Source organism: Pinus tabuliformis, chromosome 7, assembly GCF_031772625.1.
Source record: "Pinus tabuliformis cultivar Carrire ecotype Pingquan chromosome 7, CPIR1, whole genome shotgun sequence".
In the NCBI taxonomy this organism is placed as follows: domain Eukaryota; kingdom Viridiplantae; phylum Streptophyta; class Pinopsida; order Pinales; family Pinaceae; genus Pinus; species Pinus tabuliformis.
In genome coordinates this window covers 763,378,419-763,396,159 of record NC_142293.1, presented here as the reverse complement: position 1 = coordinate 763,396,159, position 17,741 = coordinate 763,378,419, and the positions used below count along the sequence as shown (strand labels likewise).

The 17,741-nt window shown below is 32.3% G+C and overlaps 1 pseudogene; it reads right to left on the bottom strand.

The window, feature by feature from the left end:
• Positions 1-12,187: 12,187 nt before the first annotated feature.
• Positions 12,188-13,753, bottom strand: LOC149249786 (fructokinase-like 1, chloroplastic; annotated as a pseudogene).
• Between the last annotated feature and the right edge of the window lie 3,988 nt (positions 13,754-17,741).

The following is a 17,741-nucleotide window of genomic DNA, read 5'->3' as shown; positions in this document are numbered from 1 at the left end:
AATGATTTTCAAAATATTATTATATTTAAATTTACAACATATTCTTTTATTAATAAATATTGCATTTCTTTATAATTTATACTATTCAGAATTTATATACTATCACATTTTTCATTTCTCTGTCCTTACCATTTAGTTTTTGAAAATATACTATGTGATTCAAATTTACTTTACACTTTTATCTAAGTAAAATTACATAACGGTTAATTTATTATTAGTTATGTTTTTTTAAACTAATTTTAATTAGTTATACTTATTTTAATTTTATATTTCCAGCTTACCCTATTATACTGAATAATATTTATACTTTTCTACATTTTTATTTTAAAAAAAATATTATTTTATATTATAATTTTTTTAACCTCTTACTTTAATAATTACAACCATGTGACCTTCACCAGTTACTTTTACAATATATCTCTATCGAGTCCTTTAAACTTACCATATATCTCTTATTATTATTTAGACCTTTATAGTAGGCAATACCCTTAAGCGAGAAAGGGTTTAATATGAGTTACATTGTGTATTTTTAACATTTAAATTATTAAAGTATTATGTATTTCTTTTCTTTTTCTCAGTTATTTTTATGTTTTGATTTATTATATATATATTTTGATGAATTATAAAAAAATAATTTTATTATATATATATATATATATATATATATATTATTTGTGTAATATTTAAGTTTAAACAATAATATTTTTAATATATATTTTTATTTTCAGAAGTGTTAAGTATTGAAATTTTACTATTATGTTTTCAAATATTTTCACATATATTATATTATATATATATATATATATATATATATATATATAAAAGAGTTAAGATCATATTTTGATGATTGTTTAAGAATTTTAACATAATTATTTTTTTAATAAATTTTATATTTATGTGTGAAATAAAGAGGGAGTAATAAAAAAAAAGAAATTATAATTTATGATTTTAATATATTTTTGAAAGAAAAAAATTATATATAATGTAAGTTGTGTATAAATTTATATGTTTTGTTTTATTTAATATAGATTTATGTAATTTATCGAGAAAGCATGTAAAAATTAAATATACTAAAAAGTTGTTTATTAGCTTTGCAATTAATACCATGAAATTTGTAAATACCAAACTTAATCTAAAAAAATTAAGTCATTGAACATGTAATTTGGAATGATCAATTCTATCAATAAAACCCTGAATTTAAAGGATGTGAATTCTTTTTAAGAACTTTGATTGTGGGGACAACTCCTCTACAATCTAATATAGAGGAAATGTTGTATTAGTGTTAATGTCTAAACATTTACATGTCAATTTAATTAAAAATAAATAAAAGCTAAAAATAATATAAAACTCAATATATCATAGATGTTGTAGTGTTTGTTCTAAAATGGTAAAAGTAATATAAAGCCCAATATGCGACAAGTTGTGTTGAAAAATGACTATAAACATTTAAATATTGGCTTAAATAATAAGAGTAATAAAATAAGAGTGACCTAGGGGCAATGCCACTGCCTTCTGTTTTTCTGCACATTGTTACCATGTGGCTTTTGTTCACACATAATTATTGTTATGCAAATTTCTTTAGTTTCGACAATGCATGCATATAGCTGCGGTTGGTGTACTTAAACTAATGTAGTATATGCAAGCAAACAAAAATACACTAAATTTTAAGATTGCGGGACATTACTTCCTAATCTAGTAATAGAAATATTATTTTTTAAACTAACTACAAATATTACATGTTTTAATATCAAAACATAATTGTTGCCTAAATTGGAAGAAATTGGTGTAGAAAATAAACATTTTTAAACGCATGAATTTTTTTACACCAAATATTTATGACTAGAATAAAAAAATACTAAAATAATACAACTATACAAATCATATAAAAAAACAAAAAACAAAAAAAAATTAAACATTTTCCCAATTAAATAAAATTATATTATATACCTTACAAATTAATAAAATTAAATTATTACAAATAAATAAATATAACACTAATATCATATTAACTTTTTCACATATAAAAATAATATTAATAAAATAATTATTCTACAAATAATTATATATATATATATATATATATATATATATATATATATATATATATATATATATATATATATATATATATATAATTTCATCTCATTTTAATATCTTAAAAATTAAAAAATAAAATCCTTCACAATTTTGAGCTTTACACTAATTAGGAAGATCCTCACAAAGTCATTTAGAAAATTACAAAATGGAATCTTGAAGAAATACATGAAAAGACATGTGAAGAGTGATCCCATTTCTCATAATGGACTTCTGTCATCAATAATTATAAAATTTTAGATAATAGATAATTATAATAATATTAAATTATTAATCAATTTCCACGGTATTAGTAAATAAATTACAGAAGCAACAAAATTTGCAAGTCAAATACAAAAGTTGCATATACAGTTTCGAAAGACCATTCACCAATCCGAAATTGAATATTTAGCTTTTCATAATATTAAACTGAATCTTCTCGAGACTAGAAGGAGTCGAATTTGCATATAAAAAATTATAAATAAATTTCACATTAAACTTCAATGGGAAGACTGTAACTGTGACCCATAAAAATCGAATTTCAATAAGAAGATTTATGAATACTTTTCTCATTAAAAACCAATTGGAAGTCTCTGTGATCATGAATTCCAAAGGATAGGTATTTTACACCTATTTTGTGCATCGATTCTCTAGGAATATGTTTTAACAATAGGGACACTATAAACTTACTCTACTCAGCCAGTTTTAAAGGAGCAAAAAAAAAAGTTGGGCAGTTGGCAGGCCCCATTCAGCTTGAAGGACAAAGTTTCCCTATTATGTATTTGAGTCATTTCTGTCTTAGGAGTTTGTTTTAAACTTTTTCCTGAACATAAAAGCTTTGTAAAAGTTGTTAGAACAAAATTTCACACACATTGAAGCAAAATATTATGTATGAACAATAACAATGCCCAGCAGATTAACTTGTGAGCTCTTATTGAAATCACATAGAATATCATCAATGGATTACTAGGAAGTCTGAGATCTCTGCACTCAAATATATGAGATTGATCCATATTAGCACAGAGAACATGTAACTTCAGTGATTTGATTATTACTAATTAGGCGTTGAGGCATTTAGTTAAATATCAAAAAAATATAATTATAGAGAGGATTGATCCATATTAGCACAGAGAACATGTAACAGCAGTGACTTGATTATTAGGCGTTGAGGGATTTAGTTAGAGAGGATTGATCCATATTAACGGAAGGAGAACCTGTAACTGTAATGATTTGATTATTAGGTATTGAGGCATTTAGGTAATATCAAAAAAATAAAGCTATAGAAAAGAGTATGTATGAATAAAAATCTGAGGTGCAGATAGTTTTAGACAATTATAAAATTCTATGGATTAAAATTTCTATTCGTGACTGCAATTAATTTATATACATAATTCTAAATAATAATGGACAGATAAATCTAGACAACAGGAACAAATTAAAAATCATATTAGAGATTTATGGACAATAATCAAAATGGTCTAAGCAGTCAAGGTGTAGCGACGTGTTCCCTGAGATACAATTGCTCTTTTGACTCTTGGATATTTTTCTTGAAGTCTCTGTAAACAAAAGTGTAATTGGAACAAAATTGTGTGGAAATGATACTTTTTTCTTGAAGTCTTTGTAAACAAAAGTGTAATTGGAACAAAATTGTGCGGCAACGATACTTTGAACTAAATACAGATGCCATTGGTACTAAGAGTGGTAATGTTCTTTTGGAATTGACTCAATTTCTCCAAGTGGCATTGTGACAAAACCTGTGTAAGTGAGCAATTGAGGAAATATTAGTACAAGAAAAAAAGGTAGCATATGAAGGATATTGTGCAAAAGATCTAATAAGTAAAGTTATTAGTTACACCATGTTCACTGAAACAACAAAGTTGGTGGAATTGATGTTGCAAGAGAGTTTGTTCAAAGTGGCTTGATATGAGCAATAATGTTGTTGAGTGTTAAAGTGAAGATGTCGTGTACAGAGAGTTTTCTTATATGTCTTCCACGTACTCTTTGAAACTTGTCTCTGCAATTGTTGGGCAGTATTGTTGTAGTTGTGCCATTTGCAAAGTGCAATCTATCTTGTTGTCACTTGTCTCCACTGTTCAACTATGGCACTTGCAAAGTGAAATCTATATTGTTGTCACTTGTCTCCAATTTGTAATCGACATTGAGGTGATAATAACTTATTGTGCTTTCTTTGCACAATGTGCAGATTGATGAGTTCAGAATCATGGGATTTGAACATTTTTGACAAAATTGTTAATAGGGTGGTGAAAATACATTTTTTGCTTTGTGCATTCCTTGCGCATTTTTCAAAAGAGATTAGAATCATTAAGTATTGATGTTTTTTGGTAGACAAAATGTGAAAAGTTTGAAAAAATATAGCATGTATGTAGAATGAGAGAAAAACAAAAATATAAGTAAATACCTATATTTTTTATTTCATGAAGGATAGTAAGTGTGTTTTTGCACAAGTTTGGTTTAGAACATCGATGCAAGTTACTATTGCAGACCACAACACTTGCCATCCTTTTGGCCCATTTCTGACAATGTTTTCGAATATGTAGAATGTTGTGTTTTTGAATGCTAGCTGATGCTTTATTTATAAGAAATTTTCTTTGTAACTTTCACTTAGTTGCAGCTGGCAGTGATTGCAAATAGGAAAGTGTCACAACTAGGAAATAATGTAATTATTAAAGCACAAGTTTTTTTCTCTATGTCATTTGACAAGAAAAGGAAAATCACAACAAGAATAATTGATCAAGCTTGCAGCATAAAATGGAGAATAGTTTGGAGTAAGAATTCACTTACAATGGCCGTATCACTGGAATTTTCACCATCTTCATTGCTTAATTCAAATTGTCTATTGTTTTGGTGGCATGCTATCACTACATCGACAATAGAACCAATTGGATATGCATCTATTGATATAATAAGTTATTATATCATTGTGTCTGGAGCAAGTCAGTCTACGATCATTGAAAACTTGGGATATTAGTTCCATTTTATTTTTTCCATGTAAAATTATACAACTCTTTGCATCACCTCTTTCATATATTCCTTTGTTTCGTACTGCAAATTCTGTAATATAGATACTTTTTCCATGACAAAATTTGTCACGGAATCGGTCTATAAGGTTGTTGCTTATATTCACTGTGATAGTTAGCTGACTAGTTTTTTCAACAAGATCTACCTACACAAGTTGTGCTTTGACTAGTGAATTTTAATTTCTGGCCTATCCTAGTCCATATACTAGAAGCACATCACCTTCAAAATCATTTGTATGTGCACCTGTGCACAATTGTATGATTGAGCATGAAAATGTTTGTAGAGTTTTTAATATGTGCATTTACAAGAGTAAATGCACATATAATGTTTGTTGTGTGATATAATAGAAGTGGTTCAAAGTGGCCGCATATAAGATTTTGGTTATGTAATAAAATATTGAATTGATAACCATAATGCTAATTGAAATGAAGAAATGGTTGCCCATTTGTAAATAACTAAACATTTTCTGGAATTGACAACCAATTAGAAAACCATTTGATGCAAAAAGTGTCTCTCCATAAGCTAACTCTTGAATTAGTAGAAGCAGAAGCAGGTGTAGACAATCCTTCTAAATATGTTTCACCATCAGTAACTTGGTGAAGATATTCAAGGAATTCAAAATTTAGTTCAATATACAATATTGCAAAGAAGCAACATGTTTTTGAGTTAAATAATGTTGAAAGTCCTTTACAATTCCTTATGATATTTCAATTGATGTATAGTGGAAGTGAAGGAGGACGAGAAATGAGTCAAAAAGACAATACCCTGGGTTGTAGAAGAAACATTGCAATCTATATCGGTGAAACTTGGATAATTTTTTATCAATTTCTTGGAGATGTGATTCATGCAATGCAAAATCATTTTTAACTCAATCACCAAATATGGCAAGTTGTTTAGTGCAATTTTTATATAGAGTTCAGAGAGAACAACTTATTTCAAATATTCAACTCGCAAGTTCTATTGAAGAGGACTATGGAACTTTCTATGTAACTTGTAGTTTGTCGCATTTTTCTTTTTACTTTTATGATAATAGGACAATATTTAGTTTGTTTTGTCACAAAGAAAATCAAGAAGAAGCCATAAGTAAATAAAGAGAAATTGTATTGTTTGCATGCTTTCAAATACTAGCAAACATAGGGAAAAAAATCTAAAGAAACATGAAATGCATTTCATATGAGGCATAAAGGAAGCAATCACCAATTTGGCATTCTTTCTGCAAAAGAAAAATGAAAATCTTTCAATGCAAGTAGATTCTTGAATCTCTTAGCAAAGAGATATTCTTCAGTAACAAATGATATATCGAAGAACATGTAAAATAATGTGCTCAGTGTAGACGGCGAATGTTTTAAGGAAAAAGAACAAAGTCAAGTTACATGCTAGCAATAGAGATGAACTTGACGAGGTAAAAGACAATATTTTCTTCTCCCTTCTACGACAATAGCACAATCTTGTGTAGCTTTTCTGTCACAAAGACGATGAAGAAGAGTCCATAAGTAAATAAAGAGAAATTGTATTGTTTTCATGTGTTCAAATACTAGCAAACAAGGGAAAAAAAATCTAGAGAAACAAGAAATGCTAATTTTAAACAAATATTGCATATGAGGCATAAAGGAAGCAATTCCCAATTTGGTATTCTTATTGCAAATGAACAAAATGAAAATCTTTCAATGTAAGTAAATTCCTGAATCTCTTAGCAAAGACATGTTTTTCAGTGACAAATGATATATTGGAGAACATGTAAAATAATGTGCTCAACATAAATGATGAAAATCATAAGGAAAAAGAAAGAAGTCAAGTTCCATTCTAGCGATAGAGGTGAACTTGACGAGGTAAAAGACAATATTCTTGGTGTTACGGTGCGGTTGACATGTCTTTCCATTGTTCATGATTGGATAAGAAACAATGTTCATAAGAATGAGTGTCAAGGGATTTTTGCACTCATTGTTTTCATTTTCGATTATTTGAGTAAAGCAAGTTGTATAATTGAATGTTTTGATATAAATAGTATGTTTGATCCACCAATTCTATTAAATTACTCTTTAGTTGAGATGTCTTTGTTTAGCTTCAATGCAAATTGAATGCATGTTACATATTGAACACCCAATTCAATATTTTCTTCAAAGATGTTTAAACAATAATAATAATATAGCTCTAAATATATCAAATTTTATCTAATTATACACAAAAACCTTTTAGAATACAAACCTTTGGTCTCATGTCACGACTTCTCAAGCTTTCAAAAAGTTGATTTGCAATTCAACTCATGAGGAAAAGAATTTTAATTTCCAATAATTATTTTTAAATTTTTTATGAATCATATCAAGTCACTCTTTAGCAAGATTAAGGGTGGCCTGAATAATTGGTTGACTTTGAGCTACAGAAACATGGTTGGATAGGGTATCAGGTGGGTTCATGCTAGCAATGAGAAGATACCCATGGATGTTGTGATTAAAAAATTCAGATCAAAATTGAAAGAAAGAAAATTTATGGGGCAATCAATGACAAATAATTTCACCTTTTAACTTGAAAATACATAATATATGAAGGGATAAAATGCATAAAGTCAAAGAAATGAACCACCACAACAATATAGAGTTGGGCACATGATTCAGTTGAAAAAATTATGAATACAAGCCAAAAAAGTAAAAACACAACAACAATATTTGAATAGGACATATGTTTTACAAATAGTTGATATTGGGTCCATGCAATAATTGGTCATTCTAGAATTATAATTTATAAAGGTTCTCTTTAAAAAGAATGAATAAAATATATTAAATTTCGTTTTATTTTTGGAGTTTTCCTGTAGTGGCCTTCTATAAGGTAAAATATGTGTTTTTTATAATTGCTTGTGTGTATTTGCTCCCATGAAATTTTATTGTTCTTTTGGCAATGAGATGTTAGATAATGCATTCATTGCATATATAAAAAATAATAAGATTATATAAATTGAAGATGCGTTATCACACACTATTTAGACAAATAATTTCCATCATAGAACAACTTAATAATTTTTAATGACAATACATCACACATGACAAAATCATCAAATGAATTTAATTGTGTAACTAAATTTTCACTACTTTCAAATTGTTAGTTTTGCATATCTATACATTCAAACTAAGAAATAAAAATCCAATTGATCTTAACCAAATAAGTCTGACTTATTGAAGATCTCCTTATTGAAGATCTATTGATTTCAAGTGTCAAAATTAAATTAACTAATTTGATATTGATTTACATCTTTGCATGGAGAAAAAACATGAGATTTGGTCTATCAACATATCCATCATGTAAATTGCAAGAATAAGTATGTTTCATGCCAAACTTTGACACTGACTTAATATCCTTTACACATGAGGAGGCATATTACACTCATTAGCACCAACATATGCACCAAAATAAGATGCATCTAATTCACCTACCACCACTTTTGCAATGAAAGTGTTTACCACTGGTGTTCTTATTTGCTTTATTTCTACAACCCACTATGTGACTATCAACCTCTCCCTCTTTTGTGAACTGTTACAATGATTCTAATGGTGGAATCACAACACATTCCACGATTTCAAATTTTTCACAGTTGCACGTGACTGCTTGTTAATGGATTTCACTCAAACTAGTAGATGAGTCCTGACTTCATCACAACATTGAAACAAAGAAAAATGTAGCTGCCTAGGGAGCTTTCCTCTTTCAATCCTTTTGAGTTTCAATTACAATAACTAATATTAGAAAGAGAGATGCAAAAACTAGCCCCACCAGCTGAAAGAGTTTAGATGCCAACAAAATAAACATTTTATTTCCTATTGCACCCCCGTTAATTGACTAAAAAATACAAATGGCCTCGGGAAGTTTACATGCAACCTTACAATATTTCACCTTGCCACATAGTACTCATACTCTATGTGCTCATAGCTCAAAGTTCTCTCTACATGCACAATGTGCTCCAAAGTCTCTTTGAACTCTTTGTAGATCACTGATATATTTGATTATGCAAAGGGCAACAAAAACATTGCTATGATGCAACAATATTCCTAAGTTGTTGTTAGAATTTAAGACGTTTACAATGTCAGTTCAATTTGCAAATTTGAAAAATATGTAGTTAAAAATAAATCTGGAGAACTTAATCTATATTTTTTGTTAAGTGATCATAGAAATAACAACGGGGTTTATGTTAGCATGTGATTTCTTTCCAAAATCAAGTGTAATGAAACATAGTCTTAAGATTGCATGTAAACAAATAGGCCAACATGTTTCATTTTAACGTGTTTCTGTAATTTTAAAATTCAAGAAATAACATGGTTGACTCTAAACCTAGGTATTGGATTTTGGATATCCTTCAATGAAATCTATTCACTTAAGTTAGACCTTGGCTTATGAGAATTATATGTGAGACATGAGTAGGGTTTATGAAAGTAATATGTAGCACTAGAGACCTGTGTTTATGAGAATTATATGTGAAATAGGAGTAAGATTTATGACAGTAATACATAGCACTAGAAGGAAGTGGACATATGCGTTAGAAATTTTGGCACTATGAATATTCATGATAGATAATCATTAGACAATTATATAAATTGTAATATAGTCCTCGCATTTTCTAGTTATTCACATTAATATACGTTTTTTCTTTCTATTACATTCTTCCTATATTTATCTTGAGGTATCTAATCTATATCCACGCAATTTAATATGGAAAATTTTATAAATGGTAACTTTGTCCTTGTATTTTTTATTATTGAAAGTGTCTAATAATGAGCCATTAAACAAATACAAAACATAACATAAAATTTATGTGAATGTCATTTTACTATATTCTCATCCAAAATAACAAAATATACACTTCAATAACATAATATAAAGAATCACAAATACTTCTTTCAAATCTTTGTGAGACCATGGATACTTGTTTTTCACTTCAACCTTCAATGAATATACGATTGCAATAAATTTCTCCACAATAAAACGTCCACGACACATATGGATACTTGTTTTTCACTTCAACCTTCAATGAATATACGATTGCAATAAATTTCTCCACAATAAAACGTCCACGACACATATTTTTAAGATATGCATAACCAAAACAAGTAAAGAAATCTCTTTTAATATCTTTGTTTCATCCATATACTATTAAAACTTGGGATGGCCTTCATGACTTAGAAGATATGCTTAAGATGTGGCATAGAGGCATGATGATATAAACATTACCCATTATAAAAAAGGAATAAATATAAAATACTTAACACGTAGAAAATGTATGGCCAAAGGATCAAATTGCTTCTTGCAAACACAATTTTGTGAAATTCAAGAGCGTTGAATTCTATTTCGGAAGCGAATAAATATACAAAATTGAATAATCATGAGAACTTTGTGTTGAAGGAATTCAACGCAAGATGCTCTTTTCATAAAATAAAAAAAGAATGATTTGAACATAAATTAAAATAAAAAATAAAGTCATCTAGAAATAGGCTTTAATTAAGAATTAAACAAATATATATATTATCATCTCAACAAATTTCTTCAAAAAAAAAAGCCAAAAACATGGATTAGAGTTACTTGAGAAAAGAAACCTCCAAAAGCATAAATTGGAGTATGCCTCCTTTCATATTTAACATAAGTGTTAAAACTAGCAATTGTCCCAAAAGATACAAAGAGAGGCCGATAGGATTATTAAATTGGAATTGTTAAATTTTTCTAGAAGAATTAATTGGTTTGTGGAAAACCTTGTTTTCTTGGACTGGATCATTGTGCAATTACTTTTCTTTAGATGTTTTGTTTATATCTATATTACAAGGAACACATTGGATGTCTTATTTCATTTCTGCTATCCTTACTAATATCCTTTCCGTGCTTTTTCTTGATCAATTTGATGAAATATTCCATTATCCTTTGGTCAAAGTCCTCACCTGCATATTAGTGTATATCCCTGTAAGTTCAAAGCTTGAAAGCCAACCAAAAAAGTCAATGATAACCACCGTGCATGTATTCAAATTCATAATGTAAAACTGCTAAACAGCCAAACAGAGTTTAGACAGATTACCTCCAAGATGGGTATCATTGTTTGTAGCCAAAACCTCAAAAACTTTGTTGTCAATAGTCAGACCGCTGACATCAAACGTGCCCACCAAGATCAAAAATAAAAATATTTTTCTCTCCACCCTTCTTGTCCAAGCCATAAGCTATTGCTTTCACTGTGGATTCATTGATAATACGAGCTACATTCAAGCCAGCAATAACACCAACATCCTTCGTTGCTTGGTGTTGTGCATCAGTAAAATAAGCTGCGCAAGCCCACAAGTTAACAGTCACAATGCAGTCAACAATTGGTTACCCACAAATTTGACTTGGTATGTCTGGGTGAGTCAACTTGGCAGACCCAACCGGGTTTCACTAGGACAGGCCATGCCCTCAGACCCAACCGTTACAAAATCACTGGAAAAACGAGCACAAATTTGACTCACTGAGTCTGAACAAGTCGACTTGGCAAACCCAACACCTTAGGCCCAACCAGGTCTAGTAACAGATTTTCTTTTCTCTAGTGTTTTAACAAAATCAATACAATGCATTTTCAATAAGATAACTACAGAGACTCCATTAATGCTAATACCTACACATTGAAACTTGATTTTACAAAAAGTGAAATAATTATAGAATGACTAAGAACATCATGCACAAATCTAGCAGACTTGCCGAGATCTAAGAAAAGGAATATACCTCGAAGAACATTATAATTACAGATGAGTGACAATAGCTGATTCTTATGTGTTTTGTAACTCATTGTTTAATTTATGACTAAAGAAATACCATGGAAACAAAATATACAAACTTATCATATCAAACATCTTAAAATGAAAAAGGGTACAGAGGGAATTGACAGGAATTGTGAGAATCCACAAATTTGTCTCTTAAAATATGTGCCACAGCTGGATATCGAATCCTTAAAAGAAATGCCCATGAGAAGAACCTGAAATGCAAAGTTCATGATGTAGTGTCCAACGAGACAAAAGGTACCTTAATGCAATAATACATTACCTTCCAGCATCAATGGAGCTATGCTAAACCTATAAATAGCCTACCAAAAGGAAGGTACATATACTTGCTCCTTCAGATTCTGTGTTGCGCTTTCAGTTGGGAATCCCCGGACAACACCAATTGTCCATTGTGCGATAATCCCAGCACAAATAGCAAATCTTAATTGCTTCTCCAACAACACTTGATCATCATATAGCTTCGGTTGTGAAGTCAACTTTCTGATAATGCTTGCAAGACATACACAGTTACTAACAATGTTGAACTCTGCATCGACATATCATCCTTCTATTAGAAGTATAAGAACTCTTCAGATAGATCCTTGAGCAATGTGGCTGCATTCAATGACTACCTGCTACAATAGCATCACTAGAACCATCCCTATCACACGTGAATGGCGTGACCAAAACATCTTCTGTTCCTATTACTGCACCCTCAAATGTAGATGTGTAGTAGTGTATGCGGAAGGTGCCATCAATGACAAACATAATCTTTATGTTATCATGCCATAACGGTGCAATTTCCTCTTTGGTGTAATGATAACACCTTCGTCGTCGTTGCCTTTTTCTTTCTACGACTGACTGTTCATAGGAATGTGCATAGTATTAAGGCCTGTAATTCCTCTTTCGCTCAAAATAATCCTCATCAATAAAAAATTCCAATTCTTGGATGGTTACCTCAATGACATTTGCCTCATTCCATGCACTTTGGATAAGTTTTCTTGTCTCATCTCGAGACCTCCAAAGTGGCAAAGGGAGGTTTACATAAAAAATTATAACTCCCCCAAATTCTTTTGACGTTTTGATTGCAGCAAGAAGAGTGGCATGCATGGATTGTTCAAGAAGAACCATGGAATTGAAATGAAACATCCTGGCCTGCGTGAAAAGTTTAAATATTTAGTCACAGATAAAGAGCATTTAACTCCATCCTATGGTTATCAGCACATACTGATTACAAAGTAGCCTGCTTCTGTAAGATGATCGAAAAATTGGACCAAACTGAAAAAATATAAAAAATGGGAAAGGTCAAATATATAAAAGGCGAAACTAATCAAGCACATGAGATAAGGAAAATGTTGCGAAAAAAGAAGAAGTTAGAAGTATACATTTTGTGTGGATGACTATAAGAATACCTCTTGCAATATGTCGATGTTAATATCAGAAATGTGAAAACCATCTTCTGGACATGGGTTGACACATTCCATTCCTAATTTTCCTTCCCGACGGGTTAGCTTCATGTAGGAAACTGCTGTGGATGCATAAGGATCAAATTTAACACCACGAGTTTGGACATGTTCCTTGTTCATTGTGAGAACCATTTGATAACCAGTGGGATCATTACCTACTTTACCCATAAATGCTACTCTACCTCACAACCTTACAAGTGCAATAGCAACATTGGATGCTGGTCCTCCCGGTGCCCTGACAAATTCTAGAGGACTCCATTGCAAGCCCTTCCATGTAGAATACTTATCTTCATCCATTTGTCTGTCTGATACCCTAACAGAAGGAATAAACTCATTCTGCGCCAAGCCAAAACAGCATACCAAAGGAGGCCAATCATATTCAAAGTTATGATCATCCTCCTCACCCTCTACGTCCAACTCCATAATTTTTTCTTCTTTATTTTTGTTGGTCATTTTTCAATGGAAAAATACCAAAAACCATTCAAGCAAATACCACAGAGCCAATGCTCTGTTTCATTTCTTCCAGGACCTTTTCACAGCGAAGCTAATAAAACCAAATGACTCATAACAGTCCATTACACAGCATAAAAACATTTCTATTGCTTAAAATATAAAGCCTCATACAAACATTCATCCTCTTTGCTGAGAGGAATTCACCAAAAACAATATTAAACAAAAACTCTGTTTTCACCCTGAGAAATTACTGAGCTGGGTTTACTGCTGTAAATCCCCTTTTACATTCACTGCAGTCAAAAACACTTTACTGCTGTAAAATAAAATTTACATATGCATACAAATGCGCTCCACCATTTTCCTTATACACTTCTGTACAAAACCACACATGGTTTTTCTTACACCTCTGTTTCACAAAAATGCCACACAAAACATTACAACACTGTTCTTGTCTTTTTACACACTGCTGTGTGTTTCACCTTTTACTGCACCATCATTTTACAATGCTCCACAAAAAAAATTCAACCCACGAGCTCTTTTCATTTGGCTCACACTATTCTCTTCTTCATGCACTGCTGTGCGTTTTCTTCTCTTACACTACGCCCTTCTCTTTACCTTCTCTTTACAATGAGCAATAAAAAAAATAATACATGCGCTCCCCTGTTTTTTTTACACAGCTCTGCAATATTTTCTACATGCATCATACATTGGGCAACAAACTGGCATATGCGTTCTTCATCTTCCCATATACTACGGTGCATTTTACAACTTACCATATATTAACCTACGCTGCCTCCATCGTTTTTACAATAGCCAACACTTAAAAAATTTACAACACACCGAGCGCTACTTCATGCACTGCTGTGCATACTTCAACTCACTTCAGCTCCCGCGCGCTCTCATAAAAAAATGTCAACACATATTACAACCCACATATATATTTGGCTCATTAAAAAAATCAATACGATGCATTCAACTACCGTGGGCCTTTTAAATTTGATATGGTCAATGTTCATTTAAAAATATGACACATATAGTGTATGTACCCATAACCATTTAAGACGGGACTCACCAAAACTTACGACCAACCATTAAAGACCATTAATTCTTCCATCGCAGACAGGACGGCAGTCAACCAAGCTTTGTCCTCACTCCACGCAAAAATTCTGACTTGACGTGGACGGGCTGCAACTTCGGAGATCGACGGTGGAGAACACGCAACCAGATCGGACGGCGGAGGTTGATATCGGAAGGCAGCTTGTTGCTGAGCTTTACCTACCGATGGGTCAAAGTTGCCTACGTCAGGCGAGAGCCACGTGCCTGCACCAAAACGCATCGGAGCAACGAATACGGAAACTGCTTTTCCGGAAAAGCGGTGCGATATGTTTCTGGGCAGTTTTGTGGTTTTGCAGGCAGTTTTGGTTGATAGCGTACGGCAGCGTTGAAATTAGATTTCAACACTCCCCTTTAATTTCAACTGCTGGGCTTTCAATCTTACCCAAGCACTTCCTCACATAGAGGGGTTCACCAACTGCTGTTACAAGAATATCTTCCTCACATAGAGGGGTTCACCAATCTTCCTCGCATAGAGGGATTCACCAACTGCTTCTGCTGCAGTTCATAAACAAACAACAAAGTTGTCTTCCTCTTAATAGAGGGATTAACCTGAAACTGTGCTTAAGAGCACCTTCCTCATGACAGAGGGATTCACCTGTGACTATGCTGAAAAGCATCATCCTCTTGATAGAGGGATTCACCAAATGACTGTGCTGAAAAGCACCTTCCTCATTAACAGAGGGATTACAAACAGACACTGCTTTACATGCAGTTCCAAAACAAACAATCGTTGCACTGCTGTGTGTGCAAACTCATTACAATGTTCTCTTATGCTGATGCATATTCTCTGCTGCACTGTTGTGCCATCTTCTTTACTGTGTCTATCCCACACTGCTGTGTCTACACTTGCTGTTGTGTTGCTGCACTTCACTTACATTTCTTTGCAAACTCTGCATTGCTGTGCCTTCCCTTTCTCACATTCACACTGTTGTGTGAGAATTCTTTACTTGCGCACTTATGCGTGCTTCCCTTCTTCACAATGGGAAAACTTTTCTTCACGCTGCTGCGTGCTCCCCTTCACTCATTACAATCATACTTCTGCTGTGTCTCACTTGCATTTCAGATGCAACCAACACACTCACTGCTGTTGCATTTCAATTCAAATGAACAACAAATTCATTACATTTACCTTTACTGCTGTAAGGAAAATTTCTTTTGCATGTGCTGCTGTTCAAAACTTCTTGCTGCTGCATTTTTTTTTATTTGCATTGCTGTGTGCTTCTCCTTCTTGCCATCATGCTGCTGTCCATAACTTCTTATTTTCTTATCACTGCTTTGCATTTTCATTCCCAATACAAAACATTTTCCATCTGCTGTGTATTATACTCACTCTGCTGTGAGTATGTTCTCTCACATTACATAAAATAAAACTACATTCCATGCTATGCATTTCAATGCATGTGCTCCAAAAAAAAATTCAAGCTGTTGTTTTATGTTTTGTCCTCCCACTGCTGTGAGGGTCTCCATGCTCTGCATTTTTCTCTTATCTCGCTGCTGCTCTTTACATTTCAGCGCTGCCATCTTTTCTTCTTTATGCATTTCTGTGCATATTGCATAAACACAAAGCAAAAACATTGCTGATTTCATCACTGCTGCATATTACCTTTCAGAGGGATTAACAAAGATTTCATTTGCAACTGCTGTGCTGCAATACTTCCATCATCAACAAATGACTGTTAATACAGTTCAGCAAACAAAAATTCAAGCTCCCCTTTAGTGTATGCTTGTCTTCTTTTGGCAGACTCTTCTCAAAACAAATTTAGATCAGCTGCGTTGCTTAAGGGGCTTTCACACTGTATTTCTTTTCTTCTCCATACTTGTGTAACTTTCTTCTTTTGCATGGGTCTAGCTTGCATAGCAGCCCATCTTAAGTTACAATCTCGTGCCATATGCCCAATGTTATGACACTTGAAGCATTCAACATTTTTCATGAATGACATTTCATGATTTCTTCTAAAATTGTTTCTTGGAGATTTTCGGAGACCACAACATTTATCTTTATGAAATGTTCTACAGTCTTTTGCCATATGACCAAAGTTTGAACAAGCATAACAATAACCATAAAATGAACTTTGGTACCTGTGAGATGGAGGTTTCCTTGATGCACTTCTGAAGCCTTGCTGCCTTGAGATCCTTTGATGATAACCATTGCATCTTGCCTCTTTGACATCAGCTACATTGCTTCTTGGAGCTGGTTTTCTACTTGGAGCAGGATCTCTTCTATTGCAGCCTTCATTTTTCTCCTTGCCTTTGCTGGAACTAGGAGCATCACCATCTCTTTCTGGCTTCTTCGCATCTCCTTTGCTTAAAGCATCCTCATCCTTGTTTGAGGGTTCACCTACATACCCAAGTCCTGATTTGTCAAATGGAGATCTGTGATAGCTGAGCATGTCATCCAGAGCTTGAGAGCTCTTCATGATCTTGTTCATCCCTTCAACCTTCTTCCTGAGGAGGACAATCTCTTCTTCCAACTTTTCACACTCATTATTTTTCTTTGCTAGTTGTCCCTCAGTTTCTTCCTTGCTACAAGTAGCTTCAGCTGCTGCTACTTTAAGAGAGATGATGTCTGTCTTCATTTTGGAGATTTCTTCATATTTTGCTTGACTGCTCTTCATTTTCTTTTCAGCTCCTTGTGCCTGCTTCTTGGCTTCTTGTAGTTCAGACTTAAGGGAGGAGACCTCTACCTTGTACTGTCCAATCTCTTCCATAAACTTATTCACTCTCTTATGTCTTTGTTCAAGTTGGCTTGTCAAGGCATCTGCCTGCTTCTTTGCTTCATTCAATTGATTTGTCATGGATATGACTTCTTCATGATGTTTCCTCTTGCATTGATCAAGCTCCT